This window comes from Hevea brasiliensis, chromosome 7 (genome assembly GCF_030052815.1).
Source record: "Hevea brasiliensis isolate MT/VB/25A 57/8 chromosome 7, ASM3005281v1, whole genome shotgun sequence".
NCBI lineage: Eukaryota > Viridiplantae > Streptophyta > Magnoliopsida > Malpighiales > Euphorbiaceae > Hevea > Hevea brasiliensis.
In genome coordinates this window covers 14,038,537-14,052,238 of record NC_079499.1, presented here as the reverse complement: position 1 = coordinate 14,052,238, position 13,702 = coordinate 14,038,537, and the positions used below count along the sequence as shown (strand labels likewise).

Here is a 13,702-nt window from a genome sequence, read left to right as displayed (position 1 = left end):
AGTGTTATGGGAAGACGGTACTTACCAGTGGTTTGATTCTAGTAGGATTGTATGAAGTGCATGTCTAGAAAATGATGCCTAAAGAGGTGATACTTAAGTGAGACTATTGTGACTCCACTATCTTTTCTGGGCATTACCTGATGCATTTTATATAATTCTAGTGAATGATATTTCGCCTTATTATAACCCCCCATCTCTCCACAGAATGGAGGATCATGCCAGAGATGTTGTCGAGGCATTTGATGCATTAAACAAAGTAGGAATGAAGCTGAACTCGAACAAATGTACATTCGGAGTAAGAGTAGGCAAGTTCCTCAGATTCATGATATTTGAATGAGGGATAGAGGCGAATTTTGAAAAAATCTGAGCAATCCTATACATGCAGCCTCTAAGCAATATAAAGGAAGTACAACAACTAAACGGATGAATTATGACTCTTGGCAAATTCATAAGTTGTTCAGCTAGAAAATGTTTGCCATTTTTCTGAGCTTTAAGAGCAAGATATAACTTCAAATGGGTTGATGAATGCTAGGTAGCCTTTGACCAATTAAAATAATTTTTATCATCTCCTCCTTTACTTGATTCGCCAAAACTAGGCAAGATACTGTTTCTTTATCTCACAGTGACAAAGGAGACCATTAGCTTGGTTCTCGTGAGAGAAAAAGAAAGCGAGAGGGCAATATACTACACTAGTCAAGTATTAAAAGGGTCTGAACTAAATTACCCAATCTTAGAAAAGCTCGCCTATGTGGTTTTATCAACGACAACCAAATTAACGCCTGACTTCAAAGCCCACACCATCGAAGTTCAAATAAATTACCCCTTATGAAAGATCTTACATAGAACAGATATGTCCAGACATTCAACAGCATGGTCAGTCATCCTTGGAGCATACGATGTCAGATACATGCCAAGTACAACACTAAAGGCACAAGTACTTACAGATTTTGTGGCTGAGCTAACTCTTGTTCCTAAAAGAGAAGAAAAATCGAAGTAATAATGGAATGTATGGGCAGATAAAGCATCAAGCTCTTTTAGCATAAGAATAGGTGTGGCACTAAAAGGACCACACAAAGCAAATTAAAATATGCAAGAAAGCTAGCGTTCTGAACAACAAATAATATAGCCAAATACGAAGCTATCCTTATGGCATTATGAATCATCAAAGAGGTAAGAGCCCAGAAAGTTAATATTTATTATGACTCACAACTGGTCGTTAATCAATTATAGGGAAATTTCCAAGTAAAAGATCAGAACTTAGGAAGATATGAGCTATGGGTCCAAAATATATTAGCACAAATCCAAGCGAATGGTGGAGATGTAAACATCCTCCAAATACGGAGGGAGGAAAGTTAAGAAGTTGACATTTTGGCAAAAGCAGCAGCGTCAGGGAAATAACATTTTTCTCAACCCATTCCTCTGGAAGAGATAACAGTGCCAACTATAGATAAAGAGGAAGAAGCATTCCTAATCAAAATAGAAGAAATATGGATGACACTTATTTTTTGCTACCTTAATTAAGGTACACTTCCAGAAGATCAACTTAAAGCCAAAAAGATGATACAAAGATCAACAAGGTACAACATGCTCGATGGCTGGCTGTACAGAAGATCCTACCTCCAACCATGGCTAAAATACATCAGCAGAGAAGACAGTTTGTTAGTCTTGCTCGGGATCTAGAGGGACTATGCGGCGCTTACAAAGGAGTAAGAACAATCACCAAAAAAGCATTCAAACAAGGGTTCTTCTGGCCCACTGCAGTTCAGGATGATAAAGAGTTGGTCCAGAAATGCTAAGAATATAATAACATCCCTCGTCAACTAATAGAAAAACTATTAGTAATCGACAACCCTTGGCCCTTCTACAAAATGGGGCATAGACATCCTTGGACCTTTTCCAACTGCATCAAGATCTCATAAATACATCATTGTTGCCATCGATCACTTCAACGAATGGCTGAAAGTTGAAGCATCACAGCACATAAGAACAAACCGAGCAATCATCTTCATTAGAGAAAATATTTTCTGTGGGTTTGGAGTTCCTAAAGTTATCATAACAAATAACAACACTCAATTTTCAAGCTAAAAATTTAGAAAGTTGTGTATCGAGTCGGGGATCGAGCTTCATTTCTCCTCGACTTATCACCCATAAATGAATGGAATGACCAAAGTCACGAACCAAACAATTCTTAATGGAGTCAAGAGATGACTAGGTGAAACAAAAGGGGCATGGCCCAACCACTTACTGAACATCTTATGGACCTATTAAACTACACCAAGATCAACCATAGGAGAAACACCATTTTCACTTACATATGGCTTAGAGGTAGTAATACCAGCAGAAGTTAATGTTCTGTCAACCCAAACAGAGCATCCTAAAGAAGCCTCACAAAAAGAAGATTTATGATTTAATCCCGATACAATGGAAGAGCTAAGAGAAATAACCTTTATTTGGATGGCACAGTACGTGCAAAAATTAATCAGTATATACAACAGGAAAGTAAAAACTGAGCATTTTATGTTCAGAGACTTATTTCTCAAAAGAGATGATGTCATAGGAGGATTAGCTAAGGCAGGAAAGCTAAGAGGCAATTGGGTTAGAACTTTTGCCCAGGGTCTTACAAACGAGCTAGGACAAATATGAGGGTATTGCCTCGGGCTTGGAATATCTATAATCTTCGTAAATACTATTAACAAAGAAGATTTTTTTTAGTTAACTCTCTGAAATTAAGGGTACTTAGCCCATCCATGGTGATAGTTCATCATGCTAAATAATTAAGGGTGCTTAGCCCATCCATAACGATAGTCCACCAGGCTAAATAATCAAGGATGCTTAGCCCATCCACAGTGATAGTTAGCCCGACTAAATAATCAAGGGTGCTTAGCCCATCGATAGTAATAATTTTCCAGACTAAATATTATAAGGGTGCTTAGCTCATCCACGGTGATAGTTTGCCAGGCTAAATTACTTAAGATGCTCAGTTCATCTATAACAATAACTCACCAAGGTAAATAAATTAAGAACACTTTAGTCCATGGTGAAAATCCACTAGATAAATTATCTGATGATCTAAGTGAGCATAAGGACCAAGTTCATTGTGTCCCTAAAGTTTTAATTACTCAATTATACTGAAAAACAGAACAAGCCACTAAAATCTTTTCGAACATTTGACGATGGTCTAGATTGATTCGAAGATTGATTACTAGGTGGTAAGTATAACCCCTAACCATTACCTCTTTTACTTGGCTTGTTGGTCTGAGGATTCATAATTTATATTTATTATGCTGAGCAACCATGCTATAAAAAGAAAGGAAAAACATTTCATTCAACATAAAAAGATTGTTTACAAAAATTTTAGGCAGAGGGGCCATCATCATTGCCTACCCCTGCCCACCATCTCCTTCTACCTCGCCACCATCGAGATCCTGTACCCAAGAAAAGTCATCCCTTGAGTAGCGCTTTTTTAGCTCATCGATAGTATCATTCTGCGATTTAACATATGTCTCTACTATCAGATCATCGTTAGTGGCCAACTCCTTCTCCAGCCCCTTAACCTTCAATTTCAACTTGGCCTCAACCAATGTTTTCTTGCTTAGCTCCCTTTGCATTGACAAATGCTCCTCCTGAGCAATAGCAAGATCACTCTCAAGGGCAACAAAATTTTCTTTTAACTATTGAAGCTCGCCCTCGAGATCTTGAGCTTTTTTTCCTAAAGTGGCTATAGCCTCTGTTAACAATGTTAGCTCGGTCTCCTGAGTATCGACTCGCCTGTGTAGCACTCGGTTCCTTTCCTTCAAGATCTGAGTACAAGCCATTTGCTCCATTTGGAGGGACACAAAGCGTAGAGCTAGGTCATCATCATGCTCACCCTCTAGCTGAGCACAATCGTTTGAAAAAGCATAATGCCTGGCGAACCAGTTCGCAAGTTTTAGGTTATTAACTACCAACTCACTAGACAGCCATTACTCAAGTGTCTACTGAGATTGTTGGCGAGGAGGAGGAGGAACTATTCAAGTAATTGGGGCCTCACACTCAACCCGTGGCTTTAGAATATCTTAGACTTATTTTTCATAGTGGGGGGAAATCAAGGGTATTGTGACTCTAACCTTCTTCAGTGTTGGTGGTGTCAAATCATTAGTAGTAGGAGCTTGCCCTGTTTTCTTTTTCTTCTAAATTAATTGCTCAATATTTTTGGCTCAGCTCATCATTTGCAAAAGCAAAATAATCTCAGTAAGTAAAAAATGCTGAAGAGATGAAGTTTAAGCATGTACCCTCTAAAAGAAGATTGTTGTAGAGTTGGCCAAGGTTCGGATCCCTTAACACATAAACAACATCCCACCATTTATTCTTAGCACCAATTATTTGATTGATTGAAATTTTATTTGAAGAAACTACTGCCTTTAATTCCCTCACTATGGCTTTCTCCTCGGAAGAGAGTCAGACTTTCTGATGGTTGTTAAATCCTCTAGAAATTAAATTAACTGAAATCACCAATTATGAAATATTTTCTGCAATAAGTGGTAAATCCAGGTCAAACCCTAGAGACTGAATTATTAAATTTCGTGCACTTGTATAATGGAAAAAGAAACAAAGGTTGGGGGGAGGGGGGGGAGGGTGTTAATTCACAATCCAAAAAAGAAATCAAAAATCCAAAATTAATATATAAAAATAAGAAACTCTCCAATTAAACAAACTTCAGTCCAAGATAATTCTCATTCCAATGCATTGATTTGATCATAGACAAAACAAATACAATTATCTCTTATTGAATACTTAACGTAGATTTACCAAACAGCGAGATAAACCCCTGATTTCCCTATACTCATCAATTCGAGCCCAACACTCTTATTGACTCTAATTATTAACTGAGTTGGTATTAAGCAATCCTCATCAAATTAATAACTGCTTTAAGAAAAGGAAGTAGTTAAGCTAAACAACAATTTATGAAGCATAAATCATTTAATCCACCCTATTGTTTCCTTAGGTTATTATCGAAAACTTGGATCATAATTAATAAAACCTATTTGCTGCTCATGTTCAATCTTACACAACAATTATGGATTATGAAGATAAACTAACAATTGATCAAATCAAACAATTAACTAATAGGCCTTTTTAGCAAATCATTCAACAGATCAAAAACAATTAAATAAAAAAGCAATAGATATTCAAAAAGACATAAATTAAATTAAGAACCTGGTTTCACAAATCACACATAGGAACTTGAATCCCTTGAACTGAATTAAAAACTTAGCCACTCATGTTCATGGCTTACAGAAAAATAAAGAAAAATAAAGAAGAAATCTAAAAAGAGAATGAAAAATGAAAGCCTTCAAATGGAGAATGAAGGTCTGAATTGGGATGCTTTAGCTACTGCCCAAAGACGTATTTATAGTCAAAAACCTAATCCCAATGATAGGAACCAAACTAGGAAAAGTTTTGAAATTCAAAAAGGCAGATTTTCAGCCTGTATTCACGTTTTTGGAATCAAGGCCGATTTTTAGAGACTTTCTTTCCGAATCTGTGACACCCCTTACCCGTCTACAGTGTAGCCGAGCAAGTTATGCCACTCAGTGTATCGGAACATCAATTCATGTTTTAATTTCAATTTATCCCTTTTTATTTATTTATTTACAATTTTTGAAAAAATTCTATATTTACCGCAAATTTTATAGAAAATCCGGCAGAGTGCCGGCTATATTTTGGAAAACAGTTCTTCTGCACCTGTTTAAAAACACTCCCAATATAATTACAATCTCAATCTCAATCATTTCTCAAATCAATTCAGTATTCCAAAATTTACATTCAACTCATATTCACCAAGTTCAATGAGAAATACTCATATTTAATTCTGAACACAGTTCATAGATAATTACAGCAAAAATATAAGTACATGAGTTTATAATGTACATAACAAAAGTTTACAAAATACAAAATAACAAAATATCAAAATATCCCAGATGGCCTAATGTCCTACCAAATGCACTGTAATGTGAGGTGACTCTGAACTCTGAGTGCAGATATGATGGCTCACCCAATATGCGGTTTGCTGGACTCCCCAGCTAAATCTCCAGTACCTGCGCGTGGCAAAAGCGATGCGCTAAGCAATTCTGCTTAGTAGTGACAATATAAAATAGAATAAAATAAAATATAATAAAATATGCAGAATGTAGGTTTACATTTTTGGGTGGACTAAATTTCAAATATTTATTGCAATATTATTCGATTAAAGTTGAGTAAGATTTATTAACACTGCCCGAGTAACCTATACTAGTTGATTGGACTGGATCAATGGGTAAACTGGCACAGGGTACTAAGTACCTCGGACCATCACACCATCGGTCACATTGTGTCTCCCGGTGTGCAACAGCCTAATAAGTGTAATAATTATCGGGTTAAACCCAAGTATAACAACTCACTATCATAGCCAAAGGCTATTATGTTCTGAGAATGGCATGGGATGCCATGAAATACTGAAACGACATGAAGCCATATGCGATCGCTAACAGAACCCTATTGGCATGCCAACCTATCCAAACCAATCACATTAGGACTACTAGGGCATTTAACACTTTTAATTTGTGTAATTCTTTGAAATTGAAATTTTAATGATTACTATTCATTTCATTAGTCAACCAAAATGTTGACTTTTGCATTGACAATAGGTAAATTAGGTTAAATATCATCAACATACCACATTTTACATTTTAAACTTGTTGGTATTGGTTGCCAACACCATCTCTAAGCTTAATGATAATTAGACAAAATTTTCAGTTTTCATGCTTTAACTTTACTGTTCCATTAGTCACCTTTGCAGTGGTATTTTGGAAAAGTGATCAACATGAAAGTTGTTCCTTATTTTATCTAGATGAATTTATTTTTTTGAATCACTCCATTTGGAGTTTTTTAGCTCAAGTTATGGCCTAAACACCATAACTGGCCAGATTGGGCAGATTCCAAAATTCTGGGCAAAACTGATTCTACCAGATTTGGTGTCTCAAGTTTGGTTGGCAATTTGACTAGGTTATGATCATAATTTGGGTCAGGTTTCTTCATGAAAATTGTTGGTCTATATGTCACCTTGTTGCTGGTAAAATTTTAGGTCAATTAGACCTTTCTGCATTGAGTTATGGCCAAATGACCAAATACTGTTCATTTGGTCATTTTGCCCAGGCAGAGTGCAGGTCACCCGAATTAGGGCAAGCTTTTGGTCAAGTTGGTTTGGTTTTCTGGGCATGGTTTCTTCATCAAAGTTGTGCCATTATGTGTCTAGTTTTATGTCCAATTGGCCAAACACCAATTGAACCTCTACAATTCAAGTTATGGCTATCCAAACAGGCTGGACTCACAACCACACCTGGAGGTCACCCAAGGCAGCCACTCCAACCTCAAATCCCACAACCCAATTCACTTCATTTCTGGTTCAAACCAAACCAAATGGTCACTAATTGACCATTAAAACCTACTTCTATCATCACAAGATCAAAGTCTCATTTTCCCCCCTCCAAACCCTAACTCAACATTATCAAACTTGCATTTTCACTTTATTTCTTCAATCTACTTAGCAAATACACATTGTGGGCAGCCCCAATACCCTTTTAACTTCATTAAACTCAACACCATCAAACCCTAACCATGGCTGCCAAAAATAAGGGATGGCATACCAATGTCTTTCATCAAGTTTCTTTGTCATTTAATCACCAATATAATGCTTAAACATGGAATTGAATTTAAATTTAAGGTTTTGGTCACTAACCTCTTTTAGCTCAAATCCAAGCCAACCAAAACTTTAATTTTTCTTCAAGATTTTGCTGCCCAAAGCTTCCTCAAGGTGTGGGGTGAATTTTTTTGTGAAGACAACTAGGGCTTTTATGGTGTGGAAGCTAGGGAAAATCAAGCTTGAAAAAGCTTGTCCATGGAGGTTAGGGAAAATTGGTTTACGGCAAGGAAGAAGAGGAAATGGAAATCTGATTTCTTTCTCTCATTTTTCAGCCCATTTTGTCTTTTTAAACATATTTATGCCATGTGTCAACACTTGAGTGGGTGAAGGCACACTAATGACATCATGTGATGTCATAAATTCCCATTTAATTCATTTTTTTTCTTTTCTTTTCTACTCATTTTCAATTCAACTTTTAGTGATATTTATTCACATTTTATGTCATAATAATTATTTACTTAACTGGACAAGTCGGCCAAAAATCACCTCTGAAGGCGAAATGACCAAAATGCCCTCCGTTTGGCTTAACGGGCCAAAATTGTCTGTACCGATTGAAAATTTTTTCTAAGTATTTTCTTGGCATTCTAATGCCATAAGAACCTCAATAACCCTTCTCTGGAGTCCCAAAAATTATTTTATAATTTTTCCCCCGGGTCTAGGGCTCCTAGTTGTGAGAACCGCAACTTCTCACTAGGTTACCCATCGCTAGGGCACCGGCTCATTTAACTTGGTTGTATTTTATTTCTAAAATTTTTGCTAAATTTTTCTTATTAATATTTGAGTTAATTATAGTCCCTCACTTTAGTTTAAATATTTTTCCATACATTCTAGCTGTCCGGACCGACACCGATCACCGGAACAGTAGACTATACGGACTAGCTAAAGTGAGGATGTTACAGAATCTGCCTCTGCCCTCTTCAGAAAAGTTGTAGCCCTATTTCTTAGCTATCTAACGGGTACTCATTTGCCCAAATCCGAGGTCTATAGCCCAAGTTATGGTCCAAAAACTGAGACTGGTTTAGACAGAGGGTCCAGCCCATAGTGATGACTTCATTGCCGTTTTTTACAATTAAAATGGCCTCATCTCATGTCTAGTGTAACGCCCCTTACCCGTCTACCGTATAGCCGAGCAAGAAGTGCCACATTCGGAAACGGGAAGAAAAGATTTGGGCCATATATGTGGGAGTCTTCCTCACCTGGTCAGCACGCTTTTGGGAATGAAACCTCCCAAGGGACAAATCCGTGAGGCCCATAGGCCAAAGCGGACAATACTAACTGGAGAAGGATCGGGCTGTTACATCTAGCCCTTGATAGAAGTTGTAGAGGTGGCTCTTAAGGTTCAATTAGGATTGGCCTTGGTTCATTTGGACTTCTAAAACTCCAGATACAAAATAAATACTGAAACTGGTCGTGACACATCGAGTTTAGGCTTTTGCAATAGATCCATAACTCATTTTATCAACCTTAGAGACTGATTTGGGCTTTGGTCCCTCTTTATCATTTGAAGTGCTCTATCTTAGCTTTTCAATGGATTAAACAACACTCAAATTGGAGACCCACAACTTTTGAAATGCCTTAAAAATACAGCAAAGGTAAAATGCTAAAAATTTCTCCATTTAACACAATTATTTCACAACTATCTAAAAATATGCCTAGATGATACATATATTTTAACCAACTGAATTCAACATAAAAACACATTGAAAACACTAAATGTGATAGGAGTAAAATTAATAAATTATGCGCTTATCAAATTCCCCCACACTTATTCCATGCTTGTCCTCAAGCATGAATTAAACTCTCAATCAACTCCACTTAGAAGTTCCTTAACTTCACCCTATCACAACATTCTCTAATAAAAGATTAAAAATTTGAAAGAAGAGACAAGTAAGGTAATAACCATCATAACAAATTCCATCAACACCATACCATTATATCAATAATTTTCCAACACAAAACAAAAGGCTTGAAATCAATTAAGCTCACATAATTAAAGTTTCATAAAATTTTAAGCCGATACACACCAAAACACAAGGCTAATATATCAAGGCACAATAATTATAGCTCTTTGCAAATCTTAAGGGAGATAGAAATACCTTTTTTTTTTTTAATTATATTTGAAATTGGTACTTCTCTCTTGTCACAGTTATCACTTTTTTTTTTCAACCGTCACCTTAAGAAAAGTACCTTTCTCATATCCTAGCTAGCTTTTGGCCTGAGAATCGACATGGGGTTCATGAAGACCCCTGGTTAGTTTTCTTAACTAAAATAGCGGAGTAATTTTAAAGTTCAACCTTTTATTTCCCTTAATTTATGCATCTACATATTATAAAGTGCCCTGATACATTAAACAAAGTTCTAAAATATGCATGACACTAGTTTAAAGCACACATAACTAATCATTTCACCATTAAATCAAGCCTAAATGATTTATGTAGGAAAAAATTGCTCTATGGTATGGAGAAGAGAGAAAATCCATCATTAAAGTTACTATTACCTTGCTTAAAATCTCAAAAATTCAATCTATAATAGAAAAGTCATTTCAATGACAAAGCACTTCTCCCCGAGAGTTAATAAAGAATCATGGATCAAGTTTATAAAAACAAATTTTATTTTATCTTTATTTTTATTTTTTATTTATTTTTTATTTTTTATTATTATTATTTTTTTAAGTTTTTTAATAATTAAAAAAAATGCAGCAATAAATTTCTCCTCCCCCACACTTAAAACTTACATTGTCCCCAATGTAAAGCCCAAATGCAAAAGAAAAGAAAAAAAATTCTAGAAAATAAAATAAAATAAGGGAAAGAAAATAAATCTGATTATGGCTAACAAGCCACCCATGGGTTGCCTCCCAAGAAGCGTTTTTGTTTATCGTCGTTAGCTTGACATGACAAAGCTACTTAATCCACTGAATTCTCTTGAAACCCCTCATAAAATGGCTTGAGTTCATGACCGTTGACCTTGAACACTTTGTTAGTTCCTAAACTTTGAATTTCAACTGCACCATAAGGAAACACATTAGTAACAACAAAGAGTCCAATCCAACGAGAACGCAACTTACCAATCATCAGCTTCAATATGGAATTGTACAATAAAACTTTTTGCCCAATCACAAACTGCTTCCTTAGTTTATCATGGAATGCCTTTGTCTTTTCTTTATAGATCCTAGAATTCTCATAAGCCTTAAGGCTAATTTCCTCTAATTCATGCAATTGTGATTTTCTTTCTAACTCATCCTCAAAAACATCCTGCACAAATGTATCAACAACATTAATAGAAAAGACGAAATGATCATCAGCAGGATACTTCATGACATCAAAGATATTAAATTTGACAGTCTCTCCATTAAACTCCATAGTTAAGGTACCCTCATCCACATCAATTTTTGTCTTTGCAGTTTTTAGGAAAGGTCTTCCAAATAAAATCAAAGCTGAATTTGATGAGAGAGCACTATCATCCTCTATATCCAGAATGTAAAAATCTGCAAGAAAAATCAATCCTCCAACCTACACCAGCACATCCTCAACTACTCCCAATGGGTAAGCATTAGAACGATCAGCTAATTGAATAATGACACTGGTTTCTTTCAAAGGACCTAAATTTAAAGTTTGAAAAACTGAATTTGACATAACATTAATAGATGCTCCTAAATCTGCCATTGCACTTTTAAATCTAGAATCACCTATTTTGCAGAGAATAGAAAACGAACCTGGATCCTTACACTTAGGGGGTAATTTTTGCTGAATTAATGCTGACACATTTTCCCCCACACTGATTTTCTCATTATTCCTCAACTTGCGCTTTGTAGTGCATAATTCCTTAAGGAATTTAGCATACCTGGGAACTTGTTTGATAGCATCCAGTAAAGGTATATTCACCTCTACGTTCCTGAAAGTCTCCAAAATTTCTTTCTCTTGTTCTTCTTTCTTCATCTTGGCCAACCTGTAGGGGAATGGAGGAAGAACAGAATTGGTAACCTTATTTAGTTTAGGTTCAGTATTTACCTCAATTTCAAGAACTTCAAACTCTTTTTCTCCTTGCTTCTTCTTTTTTATTGGCTCATGTGGAGTCTGATTATCAACTTCTTTCCCACTCCACAATAGTATAGCACTTGCATTTTCTCTGGGGTTCATGACTGTTGGTGATGGGAGCTTTCCAGAACCTTGAGCTTCCAGCTTACTCATAGATGAGGCTAACTGACCAATCTGCCTCTCTATATTTTGAATGCTATTTTTGGTCTCTTGTTGAAACTGTTGGGTATTGTTAGCCAAAGCCTTAACAATTTCATCAAGTGACATACCTTGATTTGAGGGAGGTGGAGATGGTAGATTCACTAATCTCTGCTGCTGGTATCGGTTTTGCACTGGTTGATTCTTATAACTCAGATTGGGATGATCTCGCCATCCTAGATTATAAGTATTGAAAAAGGGATCATACCTGTGTTGTGGTTGTCCATAATTTCCTACTGCATTAACATGTTATATTGATTCATCCTCTTACAACGCAGGACACATATCAGTAACATGACCTGAACCCGAACAAATTTCACATACCTTAATAGTTTGCATTTTTCCTACAGCCAATTGCCTCACAAAAAAAGTTAAATTAGAAATCTGTTTCTCAAGGTTAGATGTACTTACCTCATTAACCTTCTTAAGTGCGTGATCCATTCTCATTCCAAACTGTTGAGAGTTTGTTGCCATGTTAGCAATCAGCCTCCTTGCCTCTTCTGGTGTCTTGTCAACCAATGCTCCTCCACTAGCAGCATCTATCATACTGCGGTCCATTGGTAGAAGTCCCTCATAGAAATATTGAATCAATAGCTGCTCACTTATTTGATGATGGGGAAAGCTTGCATACAGCTTCTTAAATCTCTCCTAATACTCATACAAACTCTCTTCATTGTACTGCTGGATGCCACAAATTTCTTTTCTTATGTTGGCAGAACAGGAAGCAGGAAAATACTTCTCCAGAAATATCTATTTCATTCCATTCCATGAGTTGACAGATTCAAAAGGAAGGTAATACAATCAATCCTTAGCTGTGCCTTCCAGTGAGAAAGGGAAAGCTTGAAGCTTGATCTGATCCTTTGAAACTCCTTAAGGTTTCATGCTGGAACACACAACATGAATTTCCTTTAGATGCTTATGTGGACCCTCACCTGCAAGACCATGAAACTTAGGCAACAAATGGATTAGTCCAGATTTCAACTCAAAAGCAACATTTAAAGCAAGATATTAAGTACATAAAGGCTGTTGGTTTAAATCAGGGGCAGCCAATTCTTTCAAAGTCCTAGCAGCCATGGTTTCATTTTCAGAATTTGGCTCTGAATCCGAATTCGAACTTAACTCCCTTGAAGATTGGACTCCTTCAGATGTACTCGAAATCTGCCTAGCTTGCTTAGCCAATTTTCTCAACCGTTTAGCTATTTTTTTCTACTTCTGGATCAAAGATCAACTCACCAGATTGAGAAATTCTTGTCATAAACAAAAAAAATCAAAGTAAAAGGAGAAAAATGCCTCAAAACCCTAGAAAATAATGGAATTTGGCCTCAAGAGGGTGGGGCCAAGGAATCCCATGGATTGATTGGTCTTGATCAGAGCGTCGTTTCCTTTAAAATAGGTATGGGCCACCCTCCGAATTCAACCAAAATTCTTAATGAGCAGTAACACCGTAAATTTTTTTTTTCAAAAACCTGAAAATAGCAACACTTCACAAACAGAATTAATAATAAAATATCCTAACACCAAAAACACGAATTCTAATAAATTTCAGTCCCCAGCAACGTCGCCAAATTTCTTGATGGTTGTCGAATCCACCAGAAATTAAATTAACTGAATTCACCAATTATGAAATATTTTCTGCAGTAAGTGGTAAATCCAGGTCGAACTCTAGAAACTGAATTATTAAATTTTGTGCACTTGTGTAATGGAAAAAGAAACAAAGGTTGGAGGGGAGGGTGTTAATTCATAATTCAAA

At 36.3% G+C, this 13,702-nt stretch overlaps 1 non-coding gene across 1 annotated transcript; it reads left to right on the top strand.

Annotated features, from left to right (window-relative positions):
* The first annotated feature begins 12,556 nt into the window (after nt 1–12,556).
* LOC131181859 (small nucleolar RNA R71) lies at nt 12,557–12,663 on the top strand. The gene has a single exon (XR_009150334.1). It is a non-coding gene; the product is annotated as a small nucleolar RNA R71 (small nucleolar RNA).
* Nucleotides 12,664–13,702: the final 1,039 nt, after the last annotated feature.